The sequence below is a fragment of the Pogona vitticeps genome, chromosome 3 (assembly GCF_051106095.1).
Source record: "Pogona vitticeps strain Pit_001003342236 chromosome 3, PviZW2.1, whole genome shotgun sequence".
NCBI lineage: Eukaryota > Metazoa > Chordata > Lepidosauria > Squamata > Agamidae > Pogona > Pogona vitticeps.
Window position 1 is genome coordinate 85657722 of NC_135785.1, and position 16773 is coordinate 85674494.

At 40.5% G+C, this 16773-nt stretch overlaps 2 long non-coding RNA genes across 2 annotated transcripts; one reads left to right on the forward strand and one right to left on the reverse strand.

Moving 5' to 3' along the window:
- The first annotated feature begins 5659 nt into the window (after nt 1-5659).
- Nucleotides 5660-7570, forward strand: LOC144588421 (uncharacterized). The gene is made up of 2 exons (XR_013543987.1): nt 5660-6032; nt 6769-7570. It is a non-coding gene; the product is annotated as an uncharacterized LOC144588421 (long non-coding RNA).
- Nucleotides 7571-10496: 2926 nt separating this feature from the next.
- On the reverse strand, nt 10497-16504 carry LOC144588422 (uncharacterized). The gene is made up of 2 exons (XR_013543988.1): nt 16445-16504; nt 10497-14521 (listed from the first exon to the last, which is right to left on the reverse strand). It is a non-coding gene; the product is annotated as an uncharacterized LOC144588422 (long non-coding RNA).
- Between the last annotated feature and the right edge of the window lie 269 nt (nt 16505-16773).

The following is a 16773-nucleotide window of genomic DNA, read 5'->3' on the forward strand; positions in this document are numbered from 1 at the left end:
ATGAGAGAAAGCAAGTCAAAGGATCAGTTGTACGCCAATTTACATCCGAGGAAACACTTGTGTTTGCACCTATCATCTTGCAAATTGTAGGAATCCTTCATCTGGTCTAACTGCAATAAAGATTATAGCAGTGTGATCACACTTTACCTGCCTTGCCTCCACCCTATGCTACCTTGGGTTTTGTAGTTTGGTTAGATCCTTAAAATTGTTTATAGGGCACAGTGGTCTCTAGCAAAGAATTCTAAGAATCTTATCAAAACGCAGTTTCTGTGGTCACGTAGCCAGCACAACTAGACATGGAACGCCGTTACCTTTCCACCGTGGTGGTACCTATTTATCTACTCACATTTTTGCATGCTTTCGAACTGCTAGGTTGGCAGGAGCTGGGACAAACGACGGGAGCTCACTCCATCATGTGGATTTGATCTTACGAATGCTGGTCTTCTGATCTTTCAGCACAGAGGCTTCTGGTTGAACCCACAGTGCCACCATGTCCCATGAAAATGTATGCTGCCATAAATGGGTTAGTTCTTGGTGTCACAAGACCCATTGTTTAATTTCTTTGTCTGTCCAGTGCAATAAATACTTATTGAAGTTAGGCATCCTTCAGTCTCGAAAGACTATGGTAGCGTGCTCTGTATGGAGGGCTTGGAACAGCGCCTAGTGTGGCTGAGAAGGCCAATTCGAGAGTGACAGTCCCTTCCACACTGAAGACAAACCCAGTCTGTCCCCTGTCCGGCTCCCTGGTTTTGCTGCTTATGTGACTTCCTCTTTGCCTCGGCCTGCTGGGCAAGAGTCTCTTCAAATTGGGAGAGGCCGTGATGCACTGCCTGCCTCCAGGCTGAACGGTCAGATGTCAGGGTTTCCCATCTGTTGAGGTCTATTCCTAAGGCCTTCAGATCTCGCTTGCAGATGTCCTTGTATCGCAGTTGTGGTCTCCCTCTGGGGTGCTTTCCCTGCACTAATTCTCCATAGAGGAGATCCTTTGGAATCCGACCATCAGCCATTCTCACGATGTGCCCAAGCCAACGTAGGCGTCGCTGTTTCAGTAATGTATTCATGCTGAAAATTCCAGCTTGTTCTAGGACTGCTCTGTTTGGAACTTTGTCCTGCCAGGTGATGCCAAAAATCCGTCGGAGGCAACGCATATGGAAGGTGTTCAGCTTCCTCTCCTGCCGTGCACAAAGGGTCCAGGACTCACTGCAGTACAAGAGTGTGCTTAGAACACAGGCTCTATAAACCTGAATCTTCGTATGTGTCGTCAGCTTCTTATTGAGCCATGCTCAGAGAACATGGTCTAGAGAACATGGTGGCTGCTTTCCCAATGCGTTTATCCAGCTCGACATCTAGAGAGAGGGTGTCAGAGATGGTTGAGCCGAGGTACACAAAGTCATGAACAACCTCCAATTCTTGTGTGGAGATGGTAATAGAGGGAGGTGAGTCCACGCCCTGGCCCATGACTTGTGTTTTCTTCAGGCTGATTGTTAGTCCAAAGTCTTGGCAGGCCTTGCTGAAATGATTCATGAGTTGTTGGAGGTCTTCAGCAGAGTGGGCAACAATGGCTGCATCATCTGCGAAGAGGAAGTCCCGCATGCATTTCAGTTGGACTTTGGTCTTCGCTCTCAATCTAGAGAGATTAAAGAGCTTTCCATCTGATCTAGTCCGGAGATAGACGCCCTCGGTTGCAGCTCCAAAGGCATGTTTCAGAATGACAGCAAAAAAGATCCCAAAAAGTGTTGGTGCGAGGACACAGCCCTGTTTCACTCCGCTTTGGATGTCAAAGGGGTCTGATGTTGAGCCGTCAAAAACTACAGTGCCTTTCATTCCCTCATGGAAAGATCTGATGATGTTAAGGAGACGCGGTGGACATCCAATCTTGGGAAGTATTTTAAAAAGGCCATCCCTGCTAACCAGATCGAATGCTTTTGTAAGGTCTATGAAGGCCACTAAGAGTGGCTGTTGTTGTTCCCTACATTTCTCCTGCAGCTGTCGGAGGGAGAATACCATGTCGGTGGTGGATCTATTAGCTCGAAATCCGCACTGTGATTCTGGATAGACTCTATCTGCAAGCACCTGGAGCCTCTTCAGCACAACACGGGCAAGCAGCTTCCCTACCACACTAAGAAGAGAGATGCCACGGTAGTTATTGCAGTCACCCCTGTCTCCTTTGTTCTTGTACAATGTGACGATGTTTGCATCCTTCATGTCCTGTGGTACTCCACCTTCCCTCCAGCAGAGACAAGAGACTTCATACAGTTCGGTGGTGATGATCTCCTTACCGCATTTCAGCACTTCATCAGGGATGTTATCCTTTCCAGGTGCCTTGCCGGAGGCGAGGGAGTCCAAGGCCGCTTTTATTTCTGCTAGGGTTGGTTCGTTGTCCAGCTCTTCCAAGACAGGCAGGCACTCAATGTTATTTAATGCTTCTTCGGTTACTACATTCTCTCTGGAATATAGCTCAGAGTAGTGCTGTACCCAGCGTTCCATCTGCTGTGCTCGGTCCTGGATAAGCACACCTGTAGCAGACTTCAGGGGAGCAGATTTCTTCTGTATTGGACCCCTAAATACTTATAGGGATGTAACAATTAGAAACAGACCTATCTAATACAGTATAGGCAAGTTATATGAAAAAAGGCAAGATACAGAGTTAAAGAAAAGGAAGTGTGAAGGTGTGAGTGGGTTCTGTGTTATCTTTGGGGACTTCTCTTTCAGGTGATACAAACGAAGAGTCTGAATTACCAAATAAAGAATTTTTATTAACAGATGTGTTTAAATCTTCTTTGTTACGAACAACAGAACTTTGAACAGATAACTGGGGAGGGGAACTCTCCCAAAACCACAACAGAGACTTTTCTTCATTTAAATCTTTCAATAATAAGTTTTTGCCCTTTTCTCTTCCTCTGTTGGCTGCCTCAGAAAGTTGTTGCGGACCGCACACAAAGTCCCACAACATGGGTGGCAGGCCCACTCTCCCTCTCTCAAGGCTTCTCTACTTCTGGCAGGATGTGAACAGATAACCTCTGGCAGGATGTGGTGTACCAGTCGAGGAGGACCTTGGTTCCTCAGATATACCAGCACGGTCCATTCTTCGGGGCACAACCCGGGAATAATAGGTCTTATTTTTCTAGTGGCCCGGCTTTCGTCTTCTTTTCTTAGGGGGTTCACTGCAGGTCTTTTAACAGGAACCGGAAAGACCTGTGCATCACTCTCTGTTTCACCCGACATGCTCTCTCTAAAGACTGACACCTTCTCTGTTTCCTTAGAAATTGCTCCTTCTTCCATGGTTAAAAATATGTCTATTTTTTCCCTTTCGCGGTACACCTCTCTCCTTGCTCCTGCCTCAGCTTTCTCCAACGGTCTCAACTGCCTCTCTTTCGCACACACTCCTTCCTCTCGAGCCCTTTCTAACTTCGCCGCACGACCTTCCTCTAACTCTTCTGCTTGTCCCTTTGCCTCGGGCTTCCTTGATATCTCTGATTCTAGGCTAATTATATGAGGGGACAGCTCACTCTTTGATGGATCCTTAGCTTCCTCCTCACAGAGGGCTAGTATGTTTTCAGCATTTGAAAGAGCACAGCTTCTAAATATGATTAATATTTCTTCAATTAATTTTACTTCCAAATTGTAGCTAATATTTTTAGCTAATATGACTTGAGTGCCAGTGTAGGAGATTGAGTGTAGGCTAGGACTCGAGAGACATGGATTCAAATCCTTGTTGGGCCATGGAAACCCATGTTGGAGGGTGGTGGCAACAGTGATAGAACCACTGCATAAATATTTCTTGTATCTTTTTTAAAAAAAACCAACCACTGTTAAGGTGGTTAACAGTGTTACATAAGAAGCAACTGGATGGCGTATAACGCACAAAATATCACTTATCAAAAGGTGTGCAGGGGACTAGAAGAGGTGGGGACTTTTTTTATTTTATTTTGGGGCCAGATTAACCCTGGAGAACCATGCCAAGAGCCTCATGCCTGCAGTGGATGGGATAAGAGCTTGAGGAGCTGGCCTCCCCTTGCTGGCAAGCAGTCACAACTCACCTGCAAGAGCCAATCACTCCACAGATACACTCCAGGTACACTTAATATTCATACAATTCACACACACATGTATAAACCCTATTCCATGGTTCACTCACATCCACATGGAGAAACTTGTACACTATTCACTCATTTAAAGACACAATCTCTCTTACATACACATAGAATCACAACACAGGTAAAGAGAATATACACATACACGCAGAGAGAATTGACTTGTCTTCATTCATTTCTGCTTGGAATATGGATCTTCCAGCTTTATTTTCTAAAGCTAATGAACCAAGCTAAGATTTCATGCAAATAAACAATCTTTCCATACGCTTAAGGTTATGTGACAAAAAGAACTCTGAAAAAGAGATAACAAAGTCATGTGAGTGCATGTGTGTTGTGCAACTGCCACCAGCCAATTCTTTCGAGTTGAATCACTTATTCTACTTGTCCTCTCTGCAAGATCAGTAATTTTTGAGTGTGCCCAAATAGCATGCCTTAATTTTTAAAAAAACCTCCTCAAATTAGAGACACCCAAAACCAACATGGATAGTCTTCAAGTAACAAACAGCCAAACAGCTGGAAACTGGTAAAATTCTATCCAAAAGTTTTCGCTTTAACAGAAGGAAGGAAAGACATTGTCAGAATATTTCCATGATCCCTCATTTGTAGGTACCAGTTGCAAGTTATCTAAAATCACACAAAATATATAGTCTGGCCAGGGTATGTTTTCTGCAGGTAATTATTCGCTTACTGTCTTGTTACCATTACAGTAAGTCTCTGACCAGATTTGTGTAAATAGCTGATTCCACTGCGTTTGGTTTCAGATTAAACCCACTGGAGGAAAACTGTTACTATAGTAAAGAGAATGATCTGAGGTAGAAAAATGGAGGATTTCGGCCTACGAAGCTTCAGGCAGCTGTGAAATGACCCAGATTAGGACAACAGAGTCCACTTCCTCCTTGTCTCCTAGATGACAAAAAGCAATTAACAAAATCATCTGAAGAGTTCACTAATATGAAGTTGAAGATCAAACACTAGTGAAACATATGTTTCCTTTAGCAGAGATCCATAAATGAGAATTATTAGTTTAAGCATAGTTATGCCAGTCTTCAGATTAAATTCTTATCTAACACACCTATTCTTTAAATATTTACTCAGAATGCTCTTCAGCTTTCTTGTCAAACACACAATATTTGCAAACTTAATTGATGACTATCCCATTTCACAGTTTGTTCTAGGCAGTTCATAATTTTTTTCTAGAATGAAAAAGAAACCGAGAAAATGAATAACACTAATATCATATATGGGATAAAATAAATAAATAAATAAATAAATAAATAAATAAATAAATAAATAAATAAATAAATAAATAAATTCCTATCAATGTTCCAGTGGAATTGTGTACATTGATGCAACCTACTGAGAAAGTGCTAGGACACGATCAGGTATGGAACTAGGCATGCAGCCAACACATATGCAGTAGCTACTTGTTTTTGGACACATGGCCTTCTCTTAACTGAGTAACTTAACTCTTAACTGTATTGGTTGAAAACAGAGATGGGTATGAATAAAAAAGATGTTCATTGCAATTTGTAATTTATCAAGGCCAACGAATCATGAATTTGCAATTTTTTTCTTTTTAATTTTTCAATTTTATTTTATTAAGCAAACATCCAATCCACAGAACATAAACCTAAAATACAATTACATACACATAAAACCCGAGTGCCACCTTCACCCTCAGGGCTGATATTAACAATATTAACAACACTCTCTCCAAAATTGGGTTTCAACATTGGAGTTATACACCCACAAAGTGCCCCCCCACAGGAAAGTGCCCTTTAGCAGCTGGTTTGTAATAGTGATGCTAAAGGGCACTTTCCTAGGGAGACCCACTTTGTGGGTGCATAACTGAGATGCCCCAAACCTAATTTTCACCAAGCTTGGAAGAATTGTAGAGGAGAGTTGAGAGAAGCTTCTCTGTGATACTGGTGACTCTAGGTCAGTGGTTCTTAACGTGGGCGATAATGCCCCCCGGGGGCGATTTCATTTTTCAGGGGGGCGGTAGAACGAGAAGGGGCAGTGTGGGGGCGCTGGAGCAGAAGGGGGCGGTAGGGGGGCGCTGGAGCAAACCAAACCTGTGAACATGGCTGCAGCCTTTTTATAATGTGCATGAATATATATTTTCCTCCAATCTTAATTTAGTTTCAGAGTTTTCGTCTTGAAATTTTTAGTTCCTGCATTGCAGTTTGTTTTTATGCCCTTTTAATATTTCTTTTTGTATCTTAAAATTCACTTGCAACTAAATCATTAAATGTTACTTGTTGGGGGCATTTCATTTTCTTGGAATTGAATTTTGTTTTCCGAGGTCATTGGATTTAAGTGTCTTAAATAAATAAATAAATAAATAAATAAATAAATAAATGAATGAATGAATGAATGAATGAATGAATGAATGAATGAATGAATGAATAAATAAATAAATAAATAAATAAATAAACGAATAAACGAGTAAACGAATAAATAAACGAACGAACGAACGAACAAACAAACAAACAAACAAACAAACAAACAAACAAACAAATAAATAAATAAATAAATAAATAAATAAATAAATAAATAAATAAATAAATAAATAAATAAGATATCATCACCGCAGGGAGGGGGGCGATGATAACTTCCTCAATGGCTCAAGGGGGCGTTTTTTTTCCAAAAAGGTTAAGAGCCACTGCTCTAGGTGTCTGTGGGGTATTTTATAGCCCAACAAATTTAAAAAAATACTAAAAATTTATTGATTCATATTCATCAGGTGGTGTCGCTTCTGGTTAATACAAATCAATGAATTAGCAATTTTTGAAGAATTTGCAATTTATTTTTTTTAATTCATGGCCATATCTAGCTGAGAATGGTTTAAGGTAGTTTGAAGAGACTGAGTTTGGGGAGTTGTTCTTGGAGGTAGTTCCAGCCATTACAGAGGAAAGGGAGAATGATTAGAAGTATTTAAGAGAGGAGGCTTCAGTAAGAGAGACTTAGTAAAAGCAGCAGATTGAACATGATAGGAAATTATGGTCGAAATACAAGAAGTGGTTGTGGATAATTTTGATAAGTTGTTTGCATAATCCAAAACGGTTCAATGTACAGATGTGGTGAAGAACATCATACATGGCCTATCAATATATTTTAAAGTTCTTTCTGAATTGGATGCCTAAGAAAGTACAACCTAAATCTCTTTCTGGTCATATATTAAGTAGGAAAAGGAAAGGAAAGAGTATGCTTTCTATGTAGAACAGATTTTTTTTTTCAAATTTCTAGGCCACAAATGAAGGAACCCATCTGGTTCCTGGGCCACATGGGTCCTTAATTTCACCTACAGAACTTCATGATTGCACTCCCTGCATCCTCCAGTATACAGCACATATCATTAGGAGGAGTGAGAGTCAGATTATGCATAAAGGCAAAGGTATATTTCCTACTTTTAAAGCATTATCCCTCTGTGCATGAAGATTCTTCAGTGCTGAGATATCAGAAATGAAAACAAAGTCCTGATATTTCCCCGGCAAACAAACAATAAAACAAAAGCAAGCTAATTTAGTGGGAGAGAAAAATTAACAAATTTCTTCTTTCTTCAAGCTGTAATGTTTGGTTTTTTTAAACATAAGTGGCATGCTGCTGATTTGGCTTGCCACTCAAACACTGGAGTTTAAAGGGATTTTTAAAAAACCAACACTCTACATCTTCTTCTCTCCCCCTCAATGGGAGAAGTGGAAGGATGCTTTAGATGTGTTTTTAAGTAGTCAGATCCTGCAGCAGCTTAAGCGAAGTGACAACAAAGTGATCTGCTTTGGTTTGATGCCAGCAATCACATGTGCTGGAAATGAACCAAAATGGAGCAATCTTTTGCACAGCAAAAGAAGTGGTAGCTCTGGCTAGGGATCCGAAAAGGTGCAGGCAGGCTTGGATAAGAGCTGGGCTGGTTCACAATTGTCTATATGTCATGTGGTCACTGCCTGCTAGCTTGTTTGACTGGGAGGGACCTTGCTAGTCTGAAGTAACTGTAAATCTCTCCAGCATTAACCAATCATTATCTCCTGTGTTTTGAAATTTAAATTTAAAAGGAGACCAGCCTCTCTGCTGAGTTTTTTCCCCCCCTCAGAAAAATCTGTTAATGTCCATTGATGGTGGTTGGTAGAAAATGGCTGTTAAATTGTCTTGAAACAGAGTTGTAAAAAGCAGTCATGATGTTTGTTTGTTTCTTGATAATATACTCACATTTGTAAGTAAATGGAACTTTTTAAAATTCTTTACTAATAATGTCTCAGAGTGAGTCATTAAGATTATATATGCCAGTTAATGAGAGAGGGATGGATTATCTAGGAACTAGTAACTGTTATGCTCTGTGAGTCCCTGTACATCTCCTGTGCAGCTGAGGAAAATAAACCACAGAATTTCAAAACCGTGCAACAGTCACTGTAATATGGTGCAAACCAGCCTGTTCCCAAAGTGGACCAAACCATGGGACAAAGTGCCATTTTATTGTTCCCTAAAGCACAGGCCTTTGTGATATCACAAAAGCAGGGTAGGCAAGGACTAGGACAGGGGCTGAAACTATTAAGCCAGCTGAGACCTGGCAACCCTATGTAGAAGTAGCCTGATAAGCCAGTACTCAATGAAACAAGAAGCAAGAGCCCACAGAGTTGGCTTCTTTGGAACTTCTAGCATTATTGCCAGCAGGACTCGGTTGGATGACTTCCTCTCTGTAAAGCAGCTCATAGAAGCGAGAATCTTAATATCTCTTTTGCAGAAACATATGTAAGGGGGAGAGGGAATTCTGCTAGCATTTTAAATATATAAGATATTTACCTATGTAGGTTACATATCAAGTTTGAATTCCTACCCCCCACCAAAGGATATATGTACACTGTTAGGGGATAAAATTCATGGTACGTACACAGCTGTAACTTTTTATAGAATGGTTAGTTTGTTTAATGATTAAACAGGCTGAACATTTACAAAGGGAGTTCTCCATTTGGCAGGAAAAGGGCTCATCAGGAGCAAAGTGGAGATCTATCTTTTGCACAAGGTGAGAAAATAGTGCAAGGTAAGAAAACCCCACAGAGAATGTTAGCTTGGCCAGATACTGTAGCTCTTTCCACAGTACACTGACCTGGAAGAAATCAGGTGGGTGGCAGGCAGGCAACAAAGGCCACTTCAAGTGCCTCTTCTAGCTCAGAGCCAGAACGTATTTCCATGTATTTTCTGGTGTGTCAGCAAGGATGATTAAATACACTGATAACACAGTGCCTTTGCATATGAAGTAATGGCAGCAATAGCAGGTGTCTGATAGGTTCAAAAAGTAAAGGCCAGAACTTAATTCAATTAAATTAAACTTCTGCATTAATTGCTGAATCATATATCAGAACGTATATGAATCTAATTTATTCAGTGGGTGTATTCTGGTTGGTTCTAGTAATTAGATTTAGGCTATTATTTATTTATTATTATTAAATAACCTAATTTGTTGTGGGGGAGAGATAACAAAGGAATAGTAACAATAATCAGATTTTTTGTCTTTTAATATTAACACAATCACAGTATTTCCTCCCATAACAAGTAACTTTACTCTTTACAGTTTTAATAATAATTTCTTTAAATTACATCAAATCATTTTGATTGATATATCATAATATTTTGTATTCCTTAGGCCGAATTCCAGATGTTAGTTCTAGGCAGATTCATTTAACCCATGGAACTTATAGAAGAGTTAAGCTACCATATTCTGTTGATTAAATAAGTCTAGGCTAGTCAAGGGCTTTAGTTGTGTTTTCACAGCAATTAAAAAGCAATGCATTTGTAATAAATTACTGACAAGTTTTGTCCAGTGACTAATGAAATGGTTTCTAAGTAGTAATGCTAAGATGTTTTAAAAACATTCCTAGTTCTAACTTCATGAAATCCATAAGGTGAAGCACTTCACTCAAACAGAAGTAGCACAGGAAACTAGTTGTGGGTTGCAGACCATATATATTTATGTTTGCGATATTACATATAGATTCCTGAATCATTCAGTAGGAAGAGAAAGAAAGATGTTGATTCATCACTGCAACATGGTAGGGAATACACAAAATAGATGAAACAGGAGCGTTACAAATAAAAACAATATTGAGCATTGGAGTGAGACCCTGAAGTGTTTCTGCAAGTATTTTTGTGAGTAGGTTTGAATTGCCAAGAATGAGACTGCTTTCTTTGGGAAAGATGACCTCTTGATTGTTGATTTCCAAATATGATTGTTTCATAACATCAGTTCGGAAGTTATTTTTGTTTGTTTGTTTGTTTGTTTGTTTGTTTGTTTGTTTGTTTGTTTGTTTGTTTGTTTGTTCGTTCGTTCGTTCGTTCGTTCGTTCGTTCGTTCGTTCGTTCGTTCGTTCGGTCGGTCGGTCGGTCGGTCGGTCGGTCGGTCGGTCGGTCATTTATTTATTTATTTATTTATTTATTTATTCATTCATTCATTCATTCATTCATTCATTCATTCATTCATTCATTCATTTAGCTTATATGCCGCCCATTCAGACATAGTCTACTCTGGGCGGCTCACAAAATGCAGAATAAAAACAATATCAAATAACAATTTCCAGCATTTACACAGAACAAAGTAGATAGAGAAAAAGAGAAAGTTACGTAGTTGCTTCTGCTGAAACCATAACATGTCCTTGCTGCTGGTGATTGTGGCCCCTCTGAAAGTTCAGTGGTTTGATGTATTACTCCCATCTAGTCATATGTAACTGTTGAATTGGTTGCTGTCACCTTTTCGAAAATGTGAAACTTAGACCCAGAATAGGTCCAAGAATGGGATTTCCGAAGCTATATTGTGGCTGGTTGCATCTGTCCCCTCTATGGCAAAGAGACAGGTGAACTTTGGCATGCTTGTCCTCCATGGAAATTACCAGCCTGGGCTGTCTTGCATAATTCTGGTTTCCTGCCTGCAATGGATACTGGAATGTGCTTCCTGGTTATGTTCTCTGTGTTGTTACATCATTCCCCTCTCACCTGATGTGGCATCACTGTTCTGGGCTATTTGTGCAATACAGAGTTTCTGCCTGGAACATGTGTCAGGGTGTGGGCACTGAGGCCTCTCTCTCTCTCTCTCTCTCTCTCTTCCACTGTTTTTACAAGAGTACTAATCAATCTGATAATCCTTGTCCTACTGGAATGGCCCCAGGGATCAACTGAGGAGACAAGGGAACTAATTATTAACTTTAAATCTGGAAAAGTCCCCAGAACTGACACTATTCCACCAGACTTACTAAAATCTGATCCGTATTGGTGGGCATCGTGTCTGGCCCCTTTTTACCACTATAAACAAAACAGGCACCATATCCAAAAGTTGGACGAAGGGAATTGTTGCCCCTATTTACAAAAACAGAGACTACAGATCACCAGACAGCTACAGACCTATCAGCCTATAATTTATCACTGGCACATTGTATTCAAAACAGTTATCAAACAAACTCAACCACTGGATTAAAAATCAGGCATTACTGGGTGTAGAACAAATATGTTTCAGACCGGGCAACTCGATGCTAGATCATGGCCTTATTTTGTCACATTTTATTATTAAACAGATAAAGGTGGCCCACTCTAAGCTTTATGTGGTCTTTCTGAATCCAAAGGGTGCATTTGATTCAGCAGACAAAGCAATGTTATGGGACAAATCGTACAATTTAGGCATAGATAAAAGATTGCTTTATCTCATTAGAAATTTATACTCCAATACTCCTTGTCAGATTAGGCTTTCTTAGGACAGACACTTATCCCAGCAAATTTTAACAAACAAGGGAGTAAAGCAGGGCTGTGTGCTAGCCTCCACATTATCCAACCTTTAAAAAAAACAATCTAGCCCCCCATTTAGATATCGTAGAGTGTCACCACCCTCCTATACTCAGACCTCACCATGTACTGATATTGTTTTACCCAAACGATGATGTAATCTTATCTCAGATGTGCCAAGGACTTAAATGATTAATCAACAGCTGCACAGAGTACCTATTAAATATTAAACTCCAATTGAATTATAGCAATTCTAAAATCGTGGTTTTCACATGTTTATAGTTTCAGAACATACACACCTGGCTTCAGCATTGCAAAGCAGTACTGAATTCTGCTAAGGTGACAGCTCAGGCCGTTGCCCATTTCCATTTTAACAGAAGCACTTCTTATGTGCCAGTGGCTCTTGAAGTGTCCAGTGCCAAAATTATACTGCAAGCGCTATATGACATCCCCATTTGAATGAGTGCTATGGACTGCTCAGTGGAACGGATCAAAGCCTTATTGCAACAGAAAATCTTAGGGATGCCAAGATGTGCCTCTTATGCCATTCTGTGTCTAGAAGCAGGTCAACCCTTGACAATGATGAGGGCATGGATGAGATCAGTAAAATTTTGGCAAGATTGTCTTGCAGTTTGGACCAGAACAGTATGCTTTATTCGACTTCTAGAGGATGTGACTGCCCCCATAGGATCATCCAGTTTGGTTAAGAAAATTAGATTGATGGGCATTGTGATAGACTCTTTGGGTTCAATGTCCCAACTGGAAGCATATCAAATGATAAAACATAGGCTATTGGACATAAAAGCATAGGAACTGCAGAGTGCTACGAATAAGACTTGTTTGCTGATGAGCCTGCAGATTTCCATCAAAGTTGGTCAACCAGCATGGTATTTTTACTGGCTAAAATGCCTCGAGGAACACTCTTGCTATATGCAACACCATTCGACGGTGTTGTTTGGCAGATTCAACAGGATTTGTAGAATTTGTAGATTCGGTTAATTAATAGTTTGTTCTCATACAGTATACATTTGTGTCTGTGTGTATGCCAATAAAGGTTCTGACTGATTGACTGAACCCCCCCCCAAAAAAAAAACACTTGATTTTTTTTTTTGCACCATTCTCTTCTTAGATGGCAAGGTTTGACTCTACTTTTTGAGGGGAGGGGCACCGAAGTCCCACCCTGATGACACTCTTAAAGAGTCCCTACGTTCTGGTCTCAACTAGGCCATTTAAAATATTAAGGTTGGCTTTAAGAATATGTTCTTAACATGTACACGTGTCTTTAACTTTGTCAGGTTTTTGTTTTCTACTCTCCAGGTGTTCTGGAGACTATCTCGTGACAGGCAACCTGACATTAGTGCATACATATATATTGCATAGCTATAAACACAAAAATGCCAGCGTACTGAGGCCTCTCCCTCCTGCCCTGCCCCCAAACGTGCAGAAAATGAATGTTGTTGGCTCCAAAGTGCAGCTGTTTTAGCAAATAGGCAGGTCTATTGTGGGATAAAGTAAACTAAAGTAAAAGTTATATTCAGTTTAACACAAAACAGATGCAAGACCCTTCCTTCAGCACCGTGCAATGATTCTTGGGATTCAAGCAGGGCTATAAGAGGTACATATGCATGTGTACACGCATGAAATCCCTTATTTCGAACGAGGCTAATTGATATGTACCACATTTGCAATATTGCCTTTCAAATGGCTTTTGTGTCAGTGAAATACAAACTGTAGGAGGTATTAGCACAATTGCTCAATACTTTTCAAAGAAATGAAAAACTGCTGTATCATGGACTGCTGGAGAGAAAATCTGAATCCAGTCATGACGGCAACAGTGTCCTTAAGTGACTGCTAAAAACCCACACACGTTGCCATGCATGAGTGAGTTTCCCAGTAGGACTGATTTTTTTTTAAAGGGTAGGCATTCACAGCTGTTTGTTCAGACGGAAAAACCAGAAATGTGAAGGAGTTGCCATAATGCTGCATGTGTTTCAGTACACAGTACCAATTGCAGTAGGTTCCCCCCCCCCATTGGATCATTTCTGAGAAGCTGGAACTACTGCCCGTTTCAGTAATGCAAAGTTGCAGTCCCTCTTCTTTTTAATTGCTGGTGTTGAATAGTAATTTCCCCTGATTTTTTTTAAAAAGAAGTTACTTCTTCCTTCTGAATGAACAGAAACTTAATGTATTTCAAAACAAGAAATATTTTAGTACCGGAAAATAAGAATGGCCTAATCACACTCAGTAATAATGGTGCTGCAGACCCATCTATATATAGCTCTACTGTCATTAACTTCGATGTGCAGGCCCTTTAAAGGAGTTGGGTTTACCCAGTTGTAACCTCAATTCAGGTGTGTATCATCGCCCAGGCAGCAGCCAGTAGTAGCATGCAGCTTTCCTTATACTGCCCCCGCCTGGAACTCCGACTGAATGGGGCTGGGATTTTGTAGAGGTGTCAGCTGAACAAACTCTACGGGCCAGCTCATTTTTTGGGATGGCACAGATCTCATGGTAGACCCAGTCCACTGAAGAACTGCCAACTTGATCACTTGGTGCTTTTACACTGTATAGAACAATATGGGATGGTCAACAGCAATCTCACTGGTAAAAGAGGGTTGGGGAGGGGTATGTTGTAGATGCAGTGCTTTTCTTGTTGGCTTTTTGACCTAGAAAAAGCTCAAAGACATAATTCCCTTAATTAAAAAATTCAAAACATACAATGAAGATGAAACTTCAACTACTAAAGAGTTACACATACTGTATGTTGATAACTGTAAGGGCTCAATAGGCTTAATACTTTATTTGAGCATTAGAATACAGTAATGTTATGCTCTTTGGAATGTGCTGCTGACCTGGGCAGGTATGTAACAACAGGAAATGGAAAACCGAGTAAGATGATTTCTCCAACATAGCTTTCATAGGGGAAAAACGTAACCATACGTTTCCTTGCTTAGGAGATAATGGACTGGTTAGGGACTCACTGCAAAGTTATTACACAATCTTCATCATCTTTAGTATCTTTGCAATATTAGCAGAGACAACAGTGTGATTTAGCAGAGTATCATGGCCACCACCATCATCATATGCCATCAAATAAATTCTGACTTACAGTAACCCTTTTCAAGATGTTCCAGGTAGAAACTACTTAGAATTGGTTTACCATTCTTTTTTTCTGGCGATGCCCTGGGGATGTGCAGCTTGCCCAAGGCTACACAGGCTGGCTCTACTCACAGGAGGGACAGTGGGGAATCAAATTCCCAACCTCTCGTTATGCAGCCAGATACTGTACCTAAATCACCAGCCAGTGGCAGCAGAATAGTACAGTGCAGTAAAAAACACTACAAATGTAGTCTAGTGGTTACAGCATTGGACTAGAATTTTAGAAGCCTTTGTTCAAGTTCCCCCTTGGGAATGAAATTCACTAGGTAATTGTGGGGCAGTTGTAGTCTCTTAGCCTGGCCTACCTCACAGAGTTATTGTGAGGATAAAGTGGGGAAGAGAAAAATTTGGATGACACCTTGAGTTCACGGGAGGACAGGTGGACAGTACAGAGGATATGAGAGGTGCTCTGGGTTCCTGACTTGGGAGGGCGGCAGGATACAAATAAAATTGATTTAAATGAATATATTAATGTCGACAAATGAATCATTTAGTAAAAATCAGCAAAGACATGTGTGCCCAAGAAATGTGTTGCCCTCTTAACTTGTGTATCAGCCTCAGCCATAACTGTCAATCATGCTTTGTCACATTGCTATGTTCCTTTGTTTGCAGTCAAAAAGGTACCACATAGTTTGATATAAGGCAATGAGTGTGTCCTGAGTTACTGGCAAGTTTGGAAGACACATGTTATTTCTTTCTTTAATGTATTTATTTGGTTTATATGCTGCCCCATTAGTGCATCCACTACTCTCCATCCTCAGAGATGAAATCTGAAACCTGCTACCTCTGAACTCATCCTGCAGCCCCCCATTTTGGAGCTTGCTTTAAACAGAAGAAACTGCCCTATACCTTTCTTTAACCATGATGTTTGGAACGTTTATATTTTTCCTGTAATGCTTAGGCCAAGGAAGCCTTCTGTACAAATAAAAAGCTAGCTTCTGCTTGTAATATTTTATGTGTGTGCGTGTGTTTTGTGCCATCAAGTTGGAACTGACTCATACCAACCTTAATAGGGCTTTCAAGATAAACAAGATATTTGAAGAGTGGTTTTGCCAGTTTCACTCCTCCAGTCTGTTTCTATGATTGAGCAGGGAATCGAACCCAGGCCTCCTGAGTCCATCATTCTGTCCGCTGTGCCACCCTGGGAGTCTTGCAATATTTTAGCGTTCTAATAAAGAAATAACCTACCCTTCTCTCCCTTGAAAGTAACAGACCAATCCTCCTTCTCTAGCCATTCCTATTTGCATCAATTTGACACCATTGTGTCAATGTGTGCAATTTGTGGCAACTCTTTCTTTAAAAAAATTGTTTGCCAATCAGTTACCAGGCAGACCCTGCAGCCTAAGCAAACATGTAAGTACTCAATTCCTACTGGGGTGCAGTGGAACCTACTTCTTAGTAAGCATGCTTATGGTCAATTTTTAACTTACCCTCTACTGCTTCACTCCAAGGCCAATCTTTGAGAAGTCAGGAACTGCTTGACCAACCACCGTTCAAAGAAAGGGCAGAAGGAGAGTAGTTATACAAAATGTTCATCAGGCAAAATATATACCAGACACAAGCATTATTTATCCTTAATGAAAGTGAAAAACAAACTCTATACAAAAACCAGGAGGACCGTCCCCAGAGAGTACAGCTTGGGGAGAATGTTTCGGCCCCGTGGTGCCTTAATTGTGGGGTCCCACAGGGGTCGATCATCTCCCCAATGCTGTTTAATATCTACATGAGGCCGCTGGGAGGGGTCATCAGGAGGTGTGGA